This window comes from Nothoprocta perdicaria, unplaced genomic scaffold (assembly GCF_003342845.1).
Source record: "Nothoprocta perdicaria isolate Ctin4 unplaced genomic scaffold, notPer1 scaffold_2, whole genome shotgun sequence".
In the NCBI taxonomy this organism is placed as follows: domain Eukaryota; kingdom Metazoa; phylum Chordata; class Aves; order Tinamiformes; family Tinamidae; genus Nothoprocta; species Nothoprocta perdicaria.
The window spans coordinates 10651833-10658883 of NW_020455204.1; the positions used below are offsets into that span (position 1 = coordinate 10651833).

General features: G+C 32.4%; 1 long non-coding RNA gene across 1 annotated transcript; it reads left to right on the forward strand.

Annotated features, from left to right (window-relative positions):
• The first annotated feature begins 206 nt into the window (after nt 1-206).
• LOC112945756 lies at nt 207-6278 on the forward strand. Its single transcript, XR_003249082.1, has 3 exons — nt 207-278; nt 5772-5840; nt 6116-6278. It is a non-coding gene; the product is annotated as an uncharacterized LOC112945756 (long non-coding RNA).
• The last annotated feature ends 773 nt before the right edge of the window (nt 6279-7051 follow it).

A 7051-nucleotide genomic window follows, 5' to 3' on the forward strand; every position in this document is an offset into this window, starting at 1 on the left:
GAGATGGCTTTGGCAGGGATCTAAGAGCAGCCCTTCAGCACTTACAGGGGAAGTCACCAAGAAATTGGAGCCAGGCTCTTCACAGAGGTGCATGCTGGAAGGATGAAAGCCAGTGGATATGAATAATTACAGAAGTGAGCCCATCTGGATATAAGGAAAAATGATATATTTTCTATTCTACTACTAATCTATAATTTAGAATATCTGTTCTCAAATGTTCTAAGTTCACAATGACTTTGTCTTTGAATGGGAATTGCCTTTCAGACTTGTAACTCTGAGTAAGTATTCATTATGGTTATCCCAAGTCAAATCTAAAAATGTTTATAACCTTTTGATACCAGAAATTTGTTGTGTATTGTTTTAACAACAAAAAATCTTAATATGTAGACAATTGATATTCAACTTCTCGGAGTTATGAATTTATATATATTCTGCTTCAACTCCCCTGTTTTCAATCTTCTCTCTTGTCTCTGAAAAGAAAAGAAAAATAAGTTAGCATTTCAGGCTTGGTAAAAAAGGTAAGTTGCAGAAGTGCATGCCATCATTTCTAAAACAAATGGTAGTCTTTTATAAGAATCTTGTTTGAAGAGTCCTTTTATAGTTTTATGGTACATATACTTCTGCCTTAGTACTCCTTACACATCTGGCTTTTATGTTGATGAACATGAATCATATTTGGCATTATTTTTTGTGTGTGCAAATTTAAATTCTTCACTCTATCAGTGTTCTAATGAAAGGAAGGTAGAGAGGGAGGGAGAGAGGCCTTAAATAACAGGCAGATACTAATAGAATTTTATATCATCAAAGGGTGGTTGACGATTTTACTGTAACATACATGATAATATATTGAATGTTTATAAAATGTAATGTTAATATCATGCAGGAATAACCATAATTCATTCAATAGTTCCTATGATTTATATAATCGTACAATTTTTGTTTACATCTCAAAGAGGAAAAATACCTCTTCCTTCAAGAAAAAAATAAATAAAAATCAAACTTGCCAAATCCTTTAAACCTAATTCTCACAACTAGAAAACAAAAATCAGTATCCTGTGGCTTGTTTTATCACCCCTCAAAAAAAAAAAAAAAAAAAAAAAAAAAAAAGACCCAGCCAAATTTATCCAAAGTAGAAAATGTGTTTTAAAAGTTTCAATTAGCTTGAAAGATTACTTTGCCTTGAGGAAGTCAATGGCACAATCAATGTTATGAATGTTAAGAAAAATGAAAAATGTCTATTTCAATATAACTTCTATATTTTTCCTTACATTTGTACATTTATTTCATTGTAATGAAGAGAAAAATCTGAGAAAAGAACAATTTATAAATATTCATTTTCTATCCTGAGCTCTTCTAAAACTATGTCCACACCTAGTTTTATTTTGTAATCTATTTTGTAAAGCTAGCTGTCATTTTTCCTTTAATGTATGCAGCAAGGTATATGATCTTCTGCCATGAACTTCAGTGTCGTTGTTATTAATTCGGACTCTTACTGATGATTTTATGTCACCACATCTGAATCATCAGCTATTTTAAATGCTTCTACTGTTTTTATCTTTTACTCTGTGAAACTTAAATCATATTTAAGGTGTTTCATTTATCAACATTCATAAGCTCACAGACGTCAATGAGATGATGATGTGATGTTATTATGATTTAATTATTCTTTCTATCTATGTCTTCTATAGCACCTACCATCAGCTGCACTTTTAAAGTAAGTATTTGGCAGCATAAGTGAAATATCCTTTGGTCAAGAAACAAACAGAACCTAAATATAAGAACCGAAATTAGAATTTCTAAATATTTTTATTGCTAGTGCCTAAGAAATTTTAGATAATAATAAGATGGATTTGTGAAACAAATTAGCTAGAAAATAGTAGTAGTTATTCAATCTTTGTCTATGAATTCAGCCTATTTTCTTTTACCCAGTACTCATATTCACATATTTACAAGGCTACTTTGTGCATATACATCTTCTCCACTCAATTCTTCTAGAGAGTAGAAGAGAACAATATTGGAATCATTCTACTGGTTTAGAATTTAGATTTTTCCCCTAATTGTGGTAGCCCATCTATACACTCTTTCTTTATTCTCTGAATTACATTAACCTTATTTTTACCTGCATATTTTAATATTTTGTAACAATTTTAATTAGTATATATAAAGCACCAGCACAAAAAGGATTGCTTGTATTTCTAGTGCCCATTTTTTATTTATCTGTCACATCAACAGTTTATAATTCATCTTATTCTTCCATTTCTTGTTCCTTCAGTTCTTTGATTAACATCTTAGGATCTTTGAAACTGAATCTCTTTCTGAGAATACTTAGAATAAGTTTGATTTTTATTAGTGATATTTAAATAAATAGTTTACTCTAAGTACTAAAAAAAATTAACATCCTTCCTACATAAGGAAAGATATAATGCTCATTAAAATGCTTTTATTTAGTAGTGAAGTAACTGTTTTGCATCTTTAGCTTCTTTCAAAGTGCATGCAGTGGACCTCTCTACCCTTTCACATCTGTGATCTTTCATTTCAAAATTATTTTGAGGCAATTTTGATACAAAAATTTTGCTTTTCCCTCTCTTACCTATATATCAAGCAGTGAATCAACTGAAAAATTTAAAGGCCACATTTTGTGTTTTATTTGATCAAAAAGAATACATACATACATATATGTGTGTGTGTGTGTGTATATATACATATATATACACCCCCATACACATGCACATATTTAAGCAACAAAAAAAGCCATGCATGCATGCAATCCTAGGGTCATTCTAAGTTTCTCAGGGAATGTGATTCTTTCAAACATGGAAGCTAATTTTTCAGCCTGTTATCCTAGGTGTCAAATAACACTTATTTAAAGCCCATCTATTCTATATACTCAGAAACTCCTAAGTCTGTCCTGTGCAGGGTAGTTCTGGAGCTGAAATGCCAAATGGAGCATGTTGCAAAGATTTTGAAACTGGCTCTCTAGAAGTAAGGACTAACAGCAGAAACAGGACTGCTGCATCATGACTGATAGTCTGCTTACTGTGTCAAAGAAATCTTTCTGCATAAGTCTGTACCCAAATGATTGCTTGGATAACATGGTACCATGGTCCATATCCGAATCAGATACCTTGTCATCATGGATGAAACTTCTTAAATGTAAAAAAATTATAATTATCCTAATTGCATCAGAGAAATCCACATTAACTCTAACATGTAAAATTCTATGTAATATTTTTTATTACATATAAAGCAGGAGAGGAATGGTAATTTTATCAGCACCTTCAATCTCAATTTAGTTTGAATCTCTCCTTGGTTTAGGAGTGTTCCTTTAACAGATATGTAGACGTATTTTCACAAGGCTTTCAAATCAAAGCCAATCTTTTGAAAGGAGTTACTTAATGAAAATTGAATATAGGTATAAAATAATAGAAGATTAAGAAAATCAATATATGAACAAATAATTACTTTCATCCTCTGGCATAGTCTACAAACGCTGGCAACAGCAATGTTGTGGGCTGTGAGCCTTCATACCAAGCCACAGGTGGCCTGAATCACAGCTTTACAATTTTTCAGTTGATTCCTTGATTGGTGAAAAAGCTGTAAATTTATTCTAAGCATAATATGATGCATGAACAGTTTAGAGATGAAAAAAAAAAACCCCCATAAACAAAGAAACAAACAAACAAAAAAATACCCAGAGGGAGGAAGAGTAAATAAACCAATCAAAAAAATCCTCACACTGAAGAGAAGTTCTTGAAGAAAAGTGAACTTTCTTAGCTTCAGCCTAGGTGGTAGTACAGCCTTGACCTTAGTGATCTTACCTTCCAGAAAGCTAAGACTATTTCTCTTGACTGTTTTGCGCATCATGATAGCTGATGTTAGTTGTCCTGAGGAAAGAAGAACAGCTTTCTTAACAGAAGGAAAGAGTATGCAGTAAACATTGCTACAGCAGGAAAAAAACATGATAGGAAAGGACTTAAGGGCAGCCTGTACAAGAGCCAGTGACTGAAAAAATCAGTAATTTGCACTGAGTTATTAAACAGACCTGACAGAAAGGTTAATACCTATTTCTACTTAGTTTCAGCATAAGGGATAAAAAACATGGGGTTTAGGTTAGAACTGAGAGAAAAAGCAAATGTGCAGGACAATATGTCATGCAAGGCTTCAGTATGTTTGTTGTGGGATGGCTTAGTGCTAATGGATATGATACCGCTTTCCTCAGTCAGTGGTCAAATTATTCTAAACTGCAGAATGAATTAAGATTAAATATTTCATGAAGTTTTGAAAGTAACATACATTAGCTTGATCTCTTCCCTTTCTATGAGCTTTAAAAACTATATGGTGTTTCAAACATATCACTCAGTTTCATTCTTACATTAATTAGGAATTAATTAGACAGTTTTAAGCTCATTATATTACTGTGTTTTTCTTTGTGAATTACAAATTTGAAAATCTTCACTAGCATCATGCTTAGCTGAGAACTTCTAAATTGGAGCAGGAAATTTCTGTATCTTTATTCTGTCAGGCAAGAAAACACATTTTTGTAGTGATGAGTAAAAGTGATTAGCCCCAGAGATGTGAAGGGGAGACAAAAAGACAGATTCTTTTGAATCTGTGTAGACGTAGACTAAATGGCATCAAATCAGGCTTGGCAGTTACTATTAGCCTGCGGCTATAGCAACACCTTTTCCCTGGCAGGAACAGTTGTAGAGCAAGAAGCCTTAGCAGCCGCAGGGTTATACCTGGAGAGAATATTAAAAAAAAGCTCTATGCAACATTGTCATTTGATGGTGAGTGCAGAAATGTAGAATGATTTCTCCAGTGCAAAAATCTATTAAAATTAATTCAGAAATACCCCTGGGATAGATTTGGTGCTGAAGAATTCTGCAAGATGTGCAAATACCTTCAGCTTTGATAAGGGAATTTATTAAAAGCCAAGGAAAAGTGGGTAACCAGAAAAACGTCTACAACATGTCCAAGGCAGTCCAAGTTCAGGACCCATATGGCAACTTTCTAATTGTATTGGAGGCTTTTAGATGAACTGTCACCAAGCATTAGAATATAATTCTCCTTGCTATACTTTCAGAAATAGACATTATTTTGCTGTAAATTAAAATAAATAAATGATAGAAGAATTATAAATACCATGAGCATGAAATGTTTGAACCTAAACCATTAAATCTTGATAGAATTAGGAACAAATGAAAATAAAGTGTCAGAATAGGAAGAATTGGGCAAACTTAACAAAATCACTGGCATTCAGCGATCAGCAATTCAGCAATGAACTGCAGGTTCATACAAGTGATGCAGACCATTCCAGACAGATTAGTTTAGGATTTATGTAGCTAACCATACTAGTCTCAGTGCTCTGTTCAAAAGAAGGAAAATAGGCAAAATTTGATTATATTGCTTTACTTCTGTCACTTTGCGAATGTACATTCTAAAAAAGTTTGAAGTTAAATGATTATCTTTAATTTCTTTCTTATCACAAGTTTTCTTATATGACTTCAAATATGTAGGAACTTCACGTTTAGTCATTTTAGTTTCATAGAAAGCTCTTTCGTATACTGAAGTAAAAAATGTCAGAATTCTCTTATCTAAATCTTCATTTTTTTAAAACACTTGCTAGTTACTTAATCTAATGCTAAGATTAAGCTAAACTACAAACTAAAATTATAAATGTAAACATATTCTTAATTATAAATATAAGTAATAATAGCATTCATTAATGTATTTTATATGCATGCACATGTACCATTTTTATAATATTTCAGGTTCTAAAGTTACTGAGACATGAAGAATCCCACTGCAGCTATCCTCATTTTCTTTGACTCAGTGTGAATGTAAGAAAAAATGTTTATCTTTTCAAAATCACTTTCAACCACTTTGCTATTTCAAAGTATTACCTAGAATTGTGGTTTTTACGAACTGTTCTGGTGCTCTTATCCTGGGTCTATTGTAATTCCAGGAAAACTAATTAAAAGCATCTCAGTAAAAGCTCTATAGTTCTAGAGCACTGACTGAATTTCACTGGGCTTTGTAATTGAGTTTAATGGCATTTAAACACTTTTGTTTTTGATCACAAAGTAGGAAGACTTTATTCTCCTTTTTTCATCAGCTCCTGACTATGAACACTCTTGGGCATACTCTCGGACTCTTGGAGAACACCAGGATGTACATCGAGTTCTGTTTTTCCTTTCCAATGTGTAACACAGTCATTTATTACTGCTTGTAAAACTACATGGAAAAAAAATACTTGCATGAAACAGAAACTGTGAAAGTATTTGATATAGAGAGAAGAAAATGTGTAGGAAAATATAGTGACAGTTTAATTTGGGCCACAGAGTCATAATTTCCTGGAGTTAATCATTAGCTTGAAGCAGAGAATTCCAGCCTTAAAACTCTATCTCTGCAGTTTTTATGTGTTTTGTAAAGGAGATAAATATGGTAGTCTGCCTGTGCTTTTCAGAGAAATATCACCTCTCTAGCACACAATAATATTACTGTACATAATGATCATGATGATTAAAACAAGTCTTTGGAACCCAGCTTAATTGTTAAAAATGCAGCACTAAGCATTAAAAACTGTTCAGAGTTTGAAACGTTTATATTTTCTAAATGGGTGAAATCATATTTTCATTTATAATTGAGTAACTACTTGAAAAAAATGAGGGTTGTGCATGTATGATAGACAAGAACAGGGCTATTTGAACTATTCACTGTAGTTCGGAGGAAAAAATTTGGGGAGAATTATGCTGGTTCAAATCAGAGGAAATAATTCTTTTACTCTTAACAAGTTTTTGCAAACGTGTTTGCAAAAAGCAAAAAAAATATAATTCACATCTCCTCTCCTTTATCATGAATCAGTAAGAATATTTACTCCACTATCACCTTTTATATATACTATCTATTTGATAGACAGAGCTAGAATCATAATTATTGATCTCATTTGAAGGTTATAGTAAAAGAAAGCAGCAGAGGTGTACTCCTTCAAAGTACTCTCATAAGTACTCTCCAAACTCCTCAGCTGAGCTGTTAAAATATAGAGCAGATA